Genomic DNA, 15,845 nt, shown 5'->3' with positions numbered 1-15,845 from the left:
GTAGCAGGGCTGTTATTAGTGGCGATCCTTGTAGTACTTCTGGGAATCAGAAGTGAAATGGCACTAGGCCCAGTTTAATAGCGATTGCTGCTGTCAGTAGTAGACAGGAGGTTGGGTGGTTTATTTGTGTGATGTCTCATTGGCCGGTGACTCAGGCATTGGTTATGCTAGAGAATAGGACCAGGGCGGAAGCAGCTGCTTGGGTTAGGAAGTATTTCGTTGCGGCTTCTACTGCTCGTGGGTGGTGGGATTTGGCAATTAGGGGAATGATGGCTAGTGTGTTGATCTCCAGTCCTGTCCAGGCCAGAACTCAGTGGTTGCTGGAAATTGTGATTGTGGTGCCCAAGATGAGGCTGAAGGTTATGATTGGGGTCGCGTAAGGGTTCATTAGTAGAGGAGGGGGTTAAACCATCATTTTCGGGGTATGGGCCCGATAGCTTGATTAGCTGACTCTACTAGAAAATAATATAAGGGAAGTATGGAGAATTTTGATTTCTCTTGTGTGGGTTCAATTCCTACTTTTCTAAGGTCAGCAGGAAATGAGAGGGCTGTTATACCTCTATGTTCACTTTATCATAGTGACCCTTTGTAGTTCAGGCACATTTCCTTATGTAAGGAGGTAGGCCTGCATAGCAGATAGGTATGCTGATGTGTCAGAGGCACAGAGCTAGTGTGAGGGGTAGGAAGTTTTTTCATAGTAGGTGCATTAGTTGGTCATATCGGAATCGTGGGTATGAAGCTCGGACCCATAAGAAACCAGAAGATAGTAGGAGGACTTTTGTGGCTAGGATGACGGGGAATAGTTCTGTGGGTGGCCCTAGGGCGCTTGGGTTTAGGAATATGATGGCTGTAAGTGTATTTATTAGCATAATGTTCGCATATTCAGCTAGGAAGAATAAGGCGAAGGGTCCTGCGGCGTATTCAACGTTAAACCCTGAGACTAGCTCAGATTCACCCTCTGTGAGGTCAAAAGGAGCTCGGTTTGTCTCTGCTAGGGTGGATACGTATCATATTATTGCTAGGGGTCATGAGGAGAAAATGAAGTATAGAGGCTCCTGTGCGACGGCAAAGGAGCTGAGTGTGTAGCTTCCGCTTAGTATGATTATTGATAGCAGGATTATGGCCAGTGTCACTTCGTATGAAATGGTCTGTGCTACTGCCCGTAGGGCTCCGATTAGTGCGTATTTTGAGTTCGAGGCTCAGCCTGATCATAGGACTGAGTAGACGGCTAGGCTTGACATGGCTATTAGGAAGAGAACTCCGAGGTTTAGATCTGCTAGGGGAAATGGGAGTGGTAGTGGTGCTCAAGTGGTGAGGGCTAGGACAAGGGCTAGTATTGGTATCAGAATGAATAGAAGTGGGGAAGAGGTAGAGGGTCGGATGGGCTCTTTGGTAAATAGTTTCAGTCCGTCCGCAAATGGTTGAAGTAGGCCAAAAGGCCCGACAACGTTAGGGCCTTTGCGGGATTGTATGTAGCTTAGGATTTTCCGTTCTACTAGGGTTAGGAAGGCTACGGCAATCAGGATTGGGATGATGTATAGGAGGGATATAATGAGGCAGCTTAGTGTTGTTATTTGAATCATGGGTGAAGCTAGGGAGAGGATTTGAACCTCTGGGGAAAGGGCTTAAGCCTTCTGCACTTGCCGGGCTCTGCCACTCTAGCTGGTCCTTTTCTAGGATTGAAAGTGGTGGGGGAAGGCCCTCTTCACGGTTTAGTTGGTTTCACTGCTTAGAGGGGGGGGGCGTGCTTGTGGTATTGGCCCCACTTTCCCGGTCCTTTCGTACTGGGGAGAGTGTGTCATAGATAGAAACCGACCTGGATTGCTCCGGTCTGAACTCAGATCACGTAGGACTGTTAATCGTTGAACAAACGAACCCTTAATAGCGGCTGCACCATTAGGATGTCCTGATCCAACATCGAGGTCGTAAACCCCCCTGTCGATATGGGCTCTTGAGGGGGATTGCGCTGTTATCCCTGGGGTAGCTTGGTCCATTAATCAATTATATTGGGTCTGGTCACTGTTAGCACTTTGAGGGGTAGCTCTAGGTAAAGAGGTATGGTCTTGTTTTTGGAGGATTTGTTCTCCTCCAAGGTCGCCCCAACCGAAAAATATCGACCAGGCTCTGCGATGGTAGTGGCCCCAGTGGGGTTGATTGAGGATTCGCGGTGGTCGTTGATTTTTAAGTTCCACAGGGTCTTCTCGTCTTATGTTCACATCCCCGCTTTTGCACGGGGAGATCAATTTCACTGATTATCTGTGAGAGACAGTTAAGACCTCGTTTAGCCATTCATACAAGTCTCGATTTATGGGACAATTGATTGCGCTACCTTTGCACGGTTAGGATACCGCGGCCGTTAAACCTAAGTCACCGGGCAGGCATCACCTTCAATACTTGTTTAATTTGCTGAAGGCTATGTTTTTGGTAAACAGTCGGGCCTTATTAATTTGCCGAGTTCCTTTCACAGATTTTAATCGCTCTTATAGGCGCTCCTGAGTCGGGTTAACAGGGTTAGTTAATACGTGGTCTTGTAGGGGTTTTTGTATCTGTCTAGGTCTGTTAATAATGTTTCTATGTAAGCTTGCGCCGTTAGAGGGGTGTGGCCCTGAGTTACTTATTTTAGCATTAATTCTCCTATATTCATAGGTTGACCTGTTTGTGATAAGGGAATCATCTTATTTTGGTATTTTTAGGTGGTGGAGCTTTGACGCACTCTTTTTTGATGGCTGCTTTAGGGCCCACGGTAGGATCAGTAGTAAGAATTATCCGCTAGTCGAGGTTGTGTCCTTTTTTAATGGAGCTGTCCCTCCATTAAATAGCTCTTAATCATCTCATTAGGGTTCAGGATGTCCGGTAGGGAGGATTAAGGGGGAACTTAGATTCGTTTCACAGGTAACCAGCTATCACCCAGCTCGGTTGGCTTTTCACCTCTACTGACAAGTCATCCCACTCTTTTGCAACAGAGACGGGTTCGCTCTCTTTAACTGCTTGAAAGTAGCTCGCTTGGGTTTCGGGGGGGCAAACTTTAGTTCACTTTGCTTGGTTGTTCTCGCTAAACCATGATGCAAAAGGTACAAGGGTTGATCTTTGCTGTCTGTCGCTTTGATTGTTTCACTGCTATTTCATCTTTCCCTTACGGTACTGGGGTCTCTGTCGCGTCTAAGTGTCTTTTCTATTGCCTATACTAAGACTGTAAAATGCTTTAGTTTAATTAGTTTAGTAAATTCTTTAGTTTTGGTGTACTATTTGTGTGGTTGAGCTAGAGGGGGGGCTTCAAGACGATCCGGTCTAGTAGATATCTTTCAGGTGTAAGCTGAGTGCTTTGGTGTTATAGCTACGTCTTGATATTCTAAGTACACCTTCCGGTACACTTACCTTGTTACGACTTACCTCATCTTCAGCGTATTTATGGTATTAGTTATGTGGGATGTGGCTTTTGAGGAGGGTGACGGGCGGTATGTACGTGCCCCAGGGCCGGCTTAAAGTAGGCTCTATTGTCCCACTTTACTGCTAAATCCGCCTTCCAGAAGTGGTTTCACGCTTCTTTCCGTGTGCCCTATGAATAGGGAATGTAGCCCATTTCTTCCACTCCATAGGCTATACCTTGACCTGTCTTATTAGCGGGGTGCTATTGTGTCCACTGTTGTGCTCTCATTCGAGGTGGGCTGGCGACGGCGGTATGTAGGCTGTGTTGGCAAGGGGTGGTTGGGTTAATCGGGGATTATCGATTGTAGAACAGGCTCCTCTAGGTGGGTTTGGGGCACCGCCAAGTCCTTAGAGTTTTAAGCGTTTGTGCTCGTAGTTCTCTGGCGGATACTTCGGTAAAGTAAGTATCAAGATTTAGGGCCAGGCATAGTGGGGTATCTAATCCCAGTTTGGGCCCTGGCTTTCGTGGGTTTAAATCAGTCGTTAGTTCCTAAGATCATCTTAATGGTGTGTTTAGGTGCATCTTGGGCTTATGACAGCTCAGTTGCATTTTGATCTTAGTTAGCTAGGATAGGCATTTTACCACTCTTTACGCCGTGTCAATAGGACGGTTGATTTGGGTTTCTTGTATGACCGCGGTGGCTGGCACAAGATTTACCAACCCTTGAAGTTAGGCTGTTGCTATAACTAAGTCAAGTTTGCACTCATTGCTTAATGTTAATTACTGCTGAATACCCGTGGGGGCGTGGCTTAGCGAGGCGTCTTGGGCTACTACTTGGGTGTGCCTGATACCCGCTCCTCAAGGCCTGTATGGGGGTAGGTGGTCGAGGGCGTTTACACTGGGGCGCGGATACTTGCATGTATATATTTAGCAAAAACCAACCGTAAGGTTAGGACTAAGTCTTTTGTCCGCAGGCATGTTTTATGCCATCTTGGCAACTTCAGTGCCATGCTTTGTGTTAAGCTATGTGGACGGGGGTGTGGTTAGCTGATAGTTGAGTGGTGAGTGAGAGTGAAGTATATGAAATTATTGCTTGTGTTTACTATTTTTAGTACTGGAGTTTCTCTAATAAGTTTAAGTTATTTTGTATGTGTTTGTGTGTATATGTACATCGTTCCGATGATGTCATGGAAGGGATGATTAATGGAGTTTTAGAGGTAGTTTGCTGGGATTGGGCGATGAAGGTTTATGCTACATGGTGGTTAGCGAAAGTTTACTGGTTTAGTTTGTGAAGCGCAGGGGTTGCGCTTAATGATTTGTTGTTTTGTGCTATGTCCAACGAGCATTCATCCAATAGCCCCATTTAACCCGGAGGGTGGAGGTAACATTAACTGAATGTGGTCAAAGTGCATCAGTGTCAGGATGATTCCCCATATACGCCAACCGTCTCATCGAGGGACCCTTGAAATATAGGATAGGCCGTGAGGCAGGTGTGTCCAGGCTTAGATTGTGGGACCCCCGAGATCACTGGGAATAGCCACCTGTGAGGTAACCCCGGAAAAAATAAGAGGAACCAGAGGCGCCAAAAAGCTGGAACATGCCGCGATTACGCATTGAGAAGGTGAAAGTACTCACAGATGCCACTTTGAAGGGCAAGGAGGGGTGAGTGAACCCAATGGATGGCCCTGACCGAGGAACCAGAGGCGCAAAAATGTGAGGAGGGCGAGGGGTTTAGGGGGAACGTATGGGCCTGAAGCTAGTCATACCGGACATTATGTGCAACGGGTTGCTGATTTCACGTGAGGAGTACGATTAATAAATCCGTCTGATACGAACTGCATGAGATATGTGGTGGAGAGTTGTTGTTGGAGCATGTCCTGTGAGCATTCATTAAAATGGGGTCTTGTTATGCGCTTGAGTGGAGTTGTATTGGGTGTTGTGGGGTATGGTCCTAGAACATTCATGCCGGGTGGTTTGGTAGGAGTGTGTTTAAGGGTTTAATGGCCGTGTACATGTATGGGTTTAGCACCTGCTTATAAGATAGTCCGTATATAATGTATATTACTGGTACTATAGTATGTATGTATATGGGGTATATAAATTTATGCACGAATATGCATAACCAAATACCCCCGCCTCGGGGGGGGAGGGGGGGGGGGTTAAGCATAATGGCATAGATGGGGTAGAATTATTGGGGGCTTGCGGTTAGTTCCTGTAGTTGAGAACAATGGCGGCTTTTCGAGCCGCAGGCCTCGGGTAGTGTCCGGGCAGGAATAATGACTTATTTTATGTTTTTTTTAGGGATTTGCTTTGCGGTGGGTGTTTTGGGTGTGGCGTCGAATCCTTCGCCGTATTATGGGGTTGTTGGTTTGGTGTTAGCGTCTGTGGCGGGGTGCGGGTGGTTGCTGGGCCTTGGGGTTTCGTTCGTGGCTTTAGTGCTGTTTATGGTGTATTTGGGGGGTATGCTGGTGGTGTTTGTTTATTCAGTAGCTTTAGCAGCGGAGCCTTTCCCTGGGGCTTGGGGGGATTGACGGGTGATTGGATGTGCAGTAGCGTTTGTGGCAATTGTTTTTGGGGGGTTGGTGTTTGGGGGGTTTATGGGGGCTTGGAAGTTCGGGGTTTCTACTGTGAATAATGTTGGGGTGTTTGTTGTTCGGTCGGATTTTAGTGGAGTTTCCATGTTTTATTCACATGGGGCAGGGATGTTTTTAGTGGCGGGTTGGGGGCTGTTGTTGACTTTGTTTGTTGTATTGGAGCTTGTGCGGGGGTTGTCGCGGGGTGCTATTCGGGCGGTTTAGGGGTTAGGGTCAGAGAATAGTTTATTGAAAATGCCAGCTTTGGGAGCTGGAGATAAAGGTTTGAGTCCTTTTTTTCTGAGTTTGGGGTACTCTAAGAAGTGGTAAGTCTTCAATCTTTGGTTTACAAGACCAATGTTTTTATAAACTATTAGAGTATTTAGCAGTTGAGTATTTTGTTTTCTAGGGCGCTTGCGGTGGGGAGGAGAAATAGGAGGATAGTGAAGTAGGCGATTGAAGCGAGTTGGCCGATGATGATGAATGGGTGTTCGACGGGTTGGCTTCCTACTCATGTTAGGACGAGGAGGTCGGCGACTAGTACTCAGAATAGGAGCTGGGAGAGTGGTCGGAATGTTATTGCTCGTTGTTTTGATTTGTGCAGGAATGGGATTAGGAATAGGATCAGTACGGAGGCGGCCAGTGCTAATACGCCTCCTAGTTTATTTGGGATTGAACGTAGGATGGCGTAGGCGAATAGGAAGTATCATTCTGGCTTGATGTGTGGTGGGGTTACTAGCGGGTTTGCTGGGGTGAAGTTTTCTGGGTCTCCCAGGAGGTTAACCGCTCATGCTTCTTTCTTATGAGACGTTAGTAAACCAATTACATAGCCTTGTCAAGACTAAATCACAGGTAAAAATCCTGTACATCTCATGTGGCCAACCACTCCCAACTAGGATTCCAAGACGCCTCATCACCCATCATAGAAGAACTCGTTGAATTCCACGACCACGCCCTAATCGTTGCCCTAGCTATCTGCAGCCTAGTTCTCTACCTTTTAGCCCACATACTAACAGAAAAACTCTCGTCCAATGCTGTAGACGCCCAAGAAGTAGAGCTGATCTGGACAATCCTACCTGCTATCGTCCTGGTACTCCTCGCCCTCCCATCCCTACAAATCCTCTACATAATGGACGAAATCGACGAACCAGACCTCACCCTAAAAGCCATCGGCCACCAATGATACTGAAGCTACGAATACACAGACTTCAAAGACCTATCATTCGACTCCTACATAGTGCCCACCCCAGACTTACCCAACGGCCACTTCCGACTGCTAGAAGTTGACCACCGCGTAGTTATCCCAATAGAATCCCCCATCCGCGTAATCATTACTGCAGGAGACGTACTCCACTCCTGAGCAGTCCCAACGCTCGGAGTTAAAACAGACGCAATCCCAGGCCGACTAAACCAAACTTCATTCATTACCACCCGGCCTGGGATTTTTTACGGACAATGCTCAGAAATTTGCGGGGCTAATCACAGCTACATACCTACTGTAGTAGAATCAACCCCACTCCCACATTTCGAGGCCTGATCGTCCCTTCTATCATCATCCTAATCATTAAGAAGCTATGCAACAGCACTAGCCTTTTAAGCTAGCCAAAGAGGGACTTCCCCCTCCTTAATGATATGCCACAGCTTAACCCCGCACCATGATTTTCAATCATAATTATAACCTGATTAACCCTAGCACTCCTCATCCAACCAAAACTACTAGCCTTCACCACAACCAACCCCCCATCAAATAAGACCTCCCTCACTACCAAACCCACACCATGATCCTGACCATGAACCTAAGCTTCTTTGACCAATTTTCCAGCCCCAATCTATTTGGCATCCCCTTAATCCTACTATCCCTACTCTTCCCAGCCCTACTATTCCCGTCCCCAAACAACCGATGAATCAACAACCGCCTTTCTACTATCCAAACATGACTCCTTCACCTAATCACAAAACAACTAATAGTCCCACTCAACAAAAATGGCCACAAATGAGCCATAATATTTACATCCCTAATAATCATACTTCTTACAATCAACCTTCTAGGCCTCCTTCCATATACATTCACCCCAACCACCCAACTATCTATGAACATAGCCCTAGCCTTCCCACTATGGCTCGCCACACTACTAACAGGCATGTTTAACCATGTACGTGCCCCAGGGCCGGCTTAAAGTAGGCTCTATTGTCCCACTTTACTGCTAAATCCGCCTTCCAGAAGTGGTTTCACGCTTCTTTCCGTGTGCCCTATGAATAGGGAATGTAGCCCATTTCTTCCACTCCATAGGCTATACCTTGACCTGTCTTATTAGCGGGGTGCTATTGTGTCCACTGTTGTGCTCTCATTCGAGGTGGGCTGGCGACGGCGGTATGTAGGCTGTGTTGGCAAGGGGTGGTTGGGTTAATCGGGGATTATCGATTGTAGAACAGGCTCCTCTAGGTGGGTTTGGGGCACCGCCAAGTCCTTAGAGTTTTAAGCGTTTGTGCTCGTAGTTCTCTGGCGGATACTTCGGTAAAGTAAGTATCAAGATTTAGGGCCAGGCATAGTGGGGTATCTAATCCCAGTTTGGGCCCTGGCTTTCGTGGGTTTAAATCAGTCGTTAGTTCCTAAGATCATCTTAATGGTGTGTTTAGGTGCATCTTGGGCTTATGACAGCTTAGTTGCATTTTGATCTTAGTTAGCTAGGATAGGCATTTTACCACTCTTTACGCCGTGTCAATAGGACGGTTGATTTGGGTTTCTTGTATGAGCGCGGTGGCTGGCACAAGATTTACCAACCCTTGAAGTTAGGCTGTTGCTATAACTAAGTCAAGTTTGCACTCATTGCTTAATGTTAATTACTGCTGAATACCCGTGGGGGCGTGGCTTAGTGAGGCGTCTTGGGCTACTACTTGGGTGTGCCTGATACCCGCTCCTCAAGGCCTGTATGGGGGTAGGTGGTCGAGGGCGTTTACACTGGGGCGCGGATACTTGCATGTATATATTTAGCAAAAACCAACCGTAAGGTTAGGACTAAGTCTTTTGTCCGCAGGCATGTTTTATGCCATCTTGGCAACTTCAGTGCCATGCTTTGTGTTAAGCTATGTGGACGGGGGTGTGGTTAGCTGATAGTTGAGTGGTGAGTGAGAGTGAAGTATATGAAATTATTGCTTGTGTTTACTATTTTTAGTACTGGAGTTTCTCTAAGTCCTAGGACTAGGAGGAAATGGTGTTTCATAGTGTGTAGGCGTCGGGATAGTCCGAGTATCGTCGGGGTATTCCTGCTAGGCCTAGGAAGTGCTGGGGGAAGAACGTTAGGTTTACTCCTGTAAATATTACCCCGAAGTGGGCTTTTGCTCATGTTTGGTGTAGGGTAAACCCAGTGAGTAGTGGGAATCAGTGAGTAAATCCTGCTAGAATGGCAAAGACGGCGCCTATGGATAGGACGTAGTGGAAGTGGGCAACTACGTAGTACGTGTCGTGCAGGGCGATGTCTAGGGAAGAGTTTGCAAGAACGATTCCTGTTAATCCTCCGATGGTAAATAGGAAGATAAATCCTAGAGCTCATAGTATTGGGGGGGGTCTCATTTGATTGTTCCTCCGTGCAGGGTGGCTAGTCAGCTAAATACTTTGATTCCGGTAGGGATGGCAATGATTATAGTGGCTGATGTAAAGTAGGCTCGGGTATCAACGTCTATTCCTACTGTAAACATGTGGTGAGCTCAGACGATGAATCCTAGGAAGCCGATGGATAGTATGGCTCAGACTATTCCCATGTAGCCGAAGGGCTCCTTTTTGCCTGAGTAGTACGTGACTACGTGTGAGATGATTCCGAACCCCGGTAGGATCAGAATATAGACTTCTGGGTGTCCGAAGAATCAGAATAGGTGTTGGTACAGGATTGGGTCTCCTCCTCCAGCGGGGTCGAAGAATGTGGTGTTTAGGTTTCGATCAGTTAGTAATATTGTAATACCGGCGGCGAGTACGGGGAGTGATAGAAGGAGTAGGATGGCGGTAATTAGTACGGATCAGACAAATAGTGGGGTTTGGTATTGTGAGAGTGCGGGGGGTTTTATGTTGATGGCTGTGGTGATAAAGTTGATGGCCCCAAGGATGGAGGAGATACCGGCTAAGTGGAGTGAGAAGATAGCCAGGTCTACTGAAGCTCCGGCGTGGGCAAGGTCACCTGCTAGGGGAGGGTAGACAGTTCAGCCTGTGCCGGCGCCAGCTTCTACAGTGGATGAGGCTAGTAGGAGGAGGAATGATGGGGGGAGGAGTCAAAAGCTTATGTTGTTTATTCGCGGGAATGCTATGTCGGGGGCACCGATTATGAGGGGGACTAATCAGTTGCCGAATCCTCCGATCATGATGGGTATGACTATAAAGAAGCTTATTACAAAGGCGTGAGCGGTAACGATTACATTGTAAATTTGGTCGTCGCCTAGGAGAGTTCCTGGTTGTCCTAGTTCTGCGCGGATTAATAGGCTGAGTGCGGTGCCGACTATTCCTGCTCATGCCCCGAAGATGAGGTACAGGGTGCCAATATCCTTATGGTTAGTGGAAAATAGTCATCGGTTGATGAAGGTGACGGGTAAGATGGCTGAGTGTTGAAGCGTTAGGCTGTAGTCCTTTTTACAGAGGTTTAATTCCTCTTCTTATCGGCTCTGTAGTGAAATTCATGTTGAGTTGCAAGCTCATCGATGCGCACTAGGGTGCGTCAGGGTCTTTGTAGGCAGAAGCCAATTGGTTTAGGCATTTAGCTGTTAACTAGAGTTTTGTGGGATCGAAGCCCATCTGTCTAGGGAGGCTTTAGCTTAATTAAAGCGTCTGACTTGCATTCAGAAGATACAGGTTAATATTCTGTAAGTCTTAATGTGCAGAAACTAAGAGGGTTTAACTCTTATTTAAGGCTTTGAAGGCCTTCGGTTTGGGGTGTTATCCTAAGTTTCTAGACAATGGCATGTATTATTGGGGACAGGGGAAGTAAGAGGATTGATAGTGAGGCAAGGACCGCAGTAGGTGTGCTTGGGGCTTTGCTAGTGTATCATTGTTTTATGTGGTTAGAGGAGTTGGGGGGAAGGGTAATTGTTGAGTGGTATGCGAGGCGTAGGTAGAAGAAGAGGCTGAGCAGTGATAGCATGGCAATTGCCATGGCTGCTGGTGTTATTTCCTGTTTAGTTAGTTCTTGGATGATAAGTCACTTTGGTATAAAGCCTGTTAATGGGGGGAGGCCTGCTAGGGATAAAAGTACTAGTATTAGGGTGGCGTTTAGCACTGGGGTTTTTGTTCATGAGGTTGTGATCATGGATAGGTTAAGGGCTTTGATTTTGTTAAGGGCTAGGAATACGGCTGATGTTATGATTGTGTATAGGTAGAAGGTAAGTAAGGCCAATTTGGGGCTGTAAACTAGGATGATGGCGATTCAGCCTAAGTGGGAGATGGACGAGAAGGCTAGGATTTTGCGTGTTTGTGTTTGGTTCAGTCCTATTCAGCCTCCTAGTGCTGTTGAGGCTAGGGCCATGGCGGTGAGTAGAGCTGGGTCGAGGGATTTGGATGTTAGTAGGAGCAGGGTTAGTGGGGGGAATTTTATGAGGGTCGAGAGTAGCAGGGCTGTTATTAGTGGCGATCCTTGTAGTACTTCTGGGAATCAGAAGTGAAATGGCACTAGGCCCAGTTTAATAGCGATTGCTGCTGTCAGTAGTAGACAGGAGGTTGGGTGGTTTATTTGTGTGATGTCTCATTGGCCGGTGACTCAGGCATTGGTTATGCTAGAGAATAGGACCAGGGCGGAAGCAGCTGCTTGGGTTAGGAAGTATTTCGTTGCGGCTTCTACTGCTCGTGGGTGGTGGGATTTGGCAATTAGGGGAATGATGGCTAGTGTGTTGATCTCCAGTCCTGTCCAGGCCAGAACTCAGTGGTTGCTGGAAATTGTGATTGTGGTGCCCAAGATGAGGCTGAAGGTTATGATTGGGGTCGCGTAAGGGTTCATTAGTAGAGGAGGGGGTTAAACCATCATTTTCGGGGTATGGGCCCGATAGCTTGATTAGCTGACTCTACTAGAAAATAATATAAGGGAAGTATGGAGAATTTTGATTTCTCTTGTGTGGGTTCAATTCCTACTTTTCTAAGGTCAGCAGGAAATGAGAGGGCTGTTATACCTCTATGTTCACTTTATCATAGTGACCCTTTGTAGTTCAGGCACATTTCCTTATGTAAGGAGGTAGGCCTGCATAGCAGATAGGTATGCTGATGTGTCAGAGGCACAGAGCTAGTGTGAGGGGTAGGAAGTTTTTTCATAGTAGGTGCATTAGTTGGTCATATCGGAATCGTGGGTATGAAGCTCGGACCCATAAGAAACCAGAAGATAGTAGGAGGACTTTTGTGGCTAGGATGACGGGGAATAGTTCTGTGGGTGGCCCTAGGGCGCTTGGGTTTAGGAATATGATGGCTGTAAGTGTATTTATTAGCATAATGTTCGCATATTCAGCTAGGAAGAATAAGGCGAAGGGTCCTGCGGCGTATTCAACGTTAAACCCTGAGACTAGCTCAGATTCACCCTCTGTGAGGTCAAAAGGAGCTCGGTTTGTCTCTGCTAGGGTGGATACGTATCATATTATTGCTAGGGGTCATGAGGAGAAAATGAAGTATAGAGGCTCCTGTGCGACGGCAAAGGAGCTGAGTGTGTAGCTTCCGCTTAGTATGATTATTGATAGCAGGATTATGGCCAGTGTCACTTCGTATGAAATGGTCTGTGCTACTGCCCGTAGGGCTCCGATTAGTGCGTATTTTGAGTTCGAGGCTCAGCCTGATCATAGGACTGAGTAGACGGCTAGGCTTGACATGGCTATTAGGAAGAGAACTCCGAGGTTTAGATCTGCTAGGGGAAATGGGAGTGGTAGTGGTTGTCCTGGTTCCAGTTAGGACAGAGTTAAGTAGCTCATAGTAGCTGGTAGGGTGCTATGTTTTGGATTAGGATGAGGAGAGCGCTGATAACATGCTGATGTTTTAATTGCTGCAGAGCAGTGTTTACACCAGGCCAAGGACTTTTCGGCTTCTTGCTCTGTCCTGCCAGCGAGCAGGCTGGGGGTGCAGCAGGAGCTGGGAGGGGACAGACCCAGGACAGCTGACCCAAACTGGCCAAAGGGGTATTCCATACCATCTGACGTCATGCTAAACAATATATAGGGGTGGCTGGCCGGGGTGGGGGGGCGGCTGCTCGGGAATAGGCTGGGCATCGGTCAGCGGGTGGTGAGCAATTGCATTGTGCATCACTTGTTTTCTTACACATTATTATTGTTAATACTATTACCATTATCACTATTATTATTATTATTGTTATTATTATTTTCCTGTCTTAATAAACCGTCTTTATCTCAACTCACAGGCTTCACTTTCCCGTTTCTCTCCCCCCATCCCAGAGAGGGAGGGGGGAGGGTGAGCGAACGGCTGTGTGGTGTTTAGCTGCCAGCCGGGTTAAACCACAACAGTGGTGCTCAAGTGGTGAGGGCTAGGACAAGGGCTAGTATTGGTATCAGAATGAATAGAAGTGGGGAAGAGGTAGAGGGTCGGATGGGCTCTTTGGTAAATAGTTTCAGTCCGTCCGCAAATGGTTGAAGTAGGCCAAAAGGCCCGACAACGTTAGGGCCTTTGCGGGATTGTATGTAGCTTAGGATTTTCCGTTCTACTAGGGTTAGGAAGGCTACGGCAATCAGGATTGGGATGATGTATAGGAGGGATATAATGAGGCAGCTTAGTGTTGTTATTTGAATCATGGGTGAAGCTAGGGAGAGGATTTGAACCTCTGGGGAAAGGGCTTAAGCCTTCTGCACTTGCCGGGCTCTGCCACTCTAGCTGGTCCTTTTCTAGGATTGAAAGTGGTGGGGGAAGGCCCTCTTCACGGTTTAGTTGGTTTCACTGCTTAGAGGGGGGGGGCGTGCTTGTGGTATTGGCCCCACTTTCCCGGTCCTTTCGTACTGGGGAGAGTGTGTCATAGATAGAAACCGACCTGGATTGCTCCGGTCTGAACTCAGATCACGTAGGACTGTTAATCGTTGAACAAACGAACCCTTAATAGCGGCTGCACCATTAGGATGTCCTGATCCAACATCGAGGTCGTAAACCCCCCTGTCGATATGGGCTCTTGAGGGGGATTGCGCTGTTATCCCTGGGGTAGCTTGGTCCATTAATCAATTATATTGGGTCTGGTCACTGTTAGCACTTTGAGGGGTAGCTCTAGGTAAAGAGGTATGGTCTTGTTTTTGGAGGATTTGTTCTCCTCCAAGGTCGCCCCAACCGAAAAATATCGACCAGGCTCTGCGATGGTAGTGGCCCCAGTGGGGTTGATTGAGGATTCGCGGTGGTCGTTGATTTTTAAGTTCCACAGGGTCTTCTCGTCTTATGTTCACATCCCCGCTTTTGCACGGGGAGATCAATTTCACTGATTATCTGTGAGAGACAGTTAAGACCTCGTTTAGCCATTCATACAAGTCTCGATTTATGGGACAATTGATTGCGCTACCTTTGCACGGTTAGGATACCGCGGCCGTTAAACCTAAGTCACCGGGCAGGCATCACCTTCAATACTTGTTTAATTTGCTGAAGGCTATGTTTTTGGTAAACAGTCGGGCCTTATTAATTTGCCGAGTTCCTTTCACAGATTTTAATCGCTCTTATAGGCGCTCCTGAGTCGGGTTAACAGGGTTAGTTAATACGTGGTCTTGTAGGGGTTTTTGTATCTGTCTAGGTCTGTTAATAATGTTTCTATGTAAGCTTGCGCCGTTAGAGGGGTGTGGCCCTGAGTTACTTATTTTAGCATTAATTCTCCTATATTCATAGGTTGACCTGTTTGTGATAAGGGAATCATCTTATTTTGGTATTTTTAGGTGGTGGAGCTTTGACGCACTCTTTTTTGATGGCTGCTTTAGGGCCCACGGTAGGATCAGTAGTAAGAATTATCCGCTAGTCGAGGTTGTGTCCTTTTTTAATGGAGCTGTCCCTCCATTAAATAGCTCTTAATCATCTCATTAGGGTTCAGGATGTCCGGTAGGGAGGATTAAGGGGGAACTTAGATTCGTTTCACAGGTAACCAGCTATCACCCAGCTCGGTTGGCTTTTCACCTCTACTGACAAGTCATCCCACTCTTTTGCAACAGAGACGGGTTCGCTCTCTTTAACTGCTTGAAAGTAGCTCGCTTGGGTTTCGGGGGGGCAAACTTTAGTTCACTTTGCTTGGTTGTTCTCGCTAAACCATGATGCAAAAGGTACAAGGGTTGATCTTTGCTGTCTGTCGCTTTGATTGTTTCACTGCTATTTCATCTTTCCCTTACGGTACTGGGGTCTCTGTCGCGTCTAAGTGTCTTTTCTATTGCCTATACTAAGACTGTAAAATGCTTTAGTTTAATTAGTTTAGTAAATTCTTTAGTTTTGGTGTACTATTTGTGTGGTTGAGCTAGAGGGGGGGCTTCAAGACGATCCGGTCTAGTAGATATCTTTCAGGTGTAAGCTGAGTGCTTTGGTGTTATAGCTACGTCTTGATATTCTAAGTACACCTTCCGGTACACTTACCTTGTTACGACTTACCTCATCTTCAGCGTATTTATGGTATTAGTTATGTGGGATGTGGCTTTTGAGGAGGGTGACGGGCGGTATGTACGTGCCCCAGGGCCGGCTTAAAGTAGGCTCTATTGTCCCACTTTACTGCTAAATCCGCCTTCCAGAAGTGGTTTCACGCTTCTTTCCGTGTGCCCTATGAATAGGGAATGTAGCCCATTTCTTCCACTCCATAGGCTATACCTTGACCTGTCTTATTAGCGGGGTGCTATTGTGTCCACTGTTGTGCTCTCATTCGAGGTGGGCTGGCGACGGCGGTATGTAGGCTGTGTTGGCAAGGGGTGGTTGGGTTAATCGGGGATTATCGATTGTA

General features: G+C 47.0%; 2 long non-coding RNA genes across 2 annotated transcripts in view; one reads left to right on the top strand and one right to left on the bottom strand.

The window, feature by feature from the left end:
* The window catches only part of LOC310885466, a 120,298-nt gene that overhangs the window by 5,351 nt on the left and 99,102 nt on the right, over positions 1-15,845 (top strand). The gene's annotated exons all lie outside the window — the stretch shown is intronic.
* On the bottom strand, positions 1,664-8,941 carry LOC310885473. Its single transcript, XR_014574829.1, has 2 exons — positions 8,276-8,941; positions 1,664-3,640 (listed from the first exon to the last, which is right to left on the bottom strand). It is a non-coding gene; the product is annotated as an uncharacterized lncRNA (long non-coding RNA).

The sequence above is a fragment of the Anser anser genome (genome assembly GCF_964211835.1).
Source record: "Anser anser genome assembly, chromosome: 23".
Taxonomy (NCBI): domain Eukaryota; kingdom Metazoa; phylum Chordata; class Aves; order Anseriformes; family Anatidae; genus Anser; species Anser anser.
Note: the sequence above shows the minus strand (reverse complement) of the source record. Positions and strands in the feature narration are given on the sequence as shown.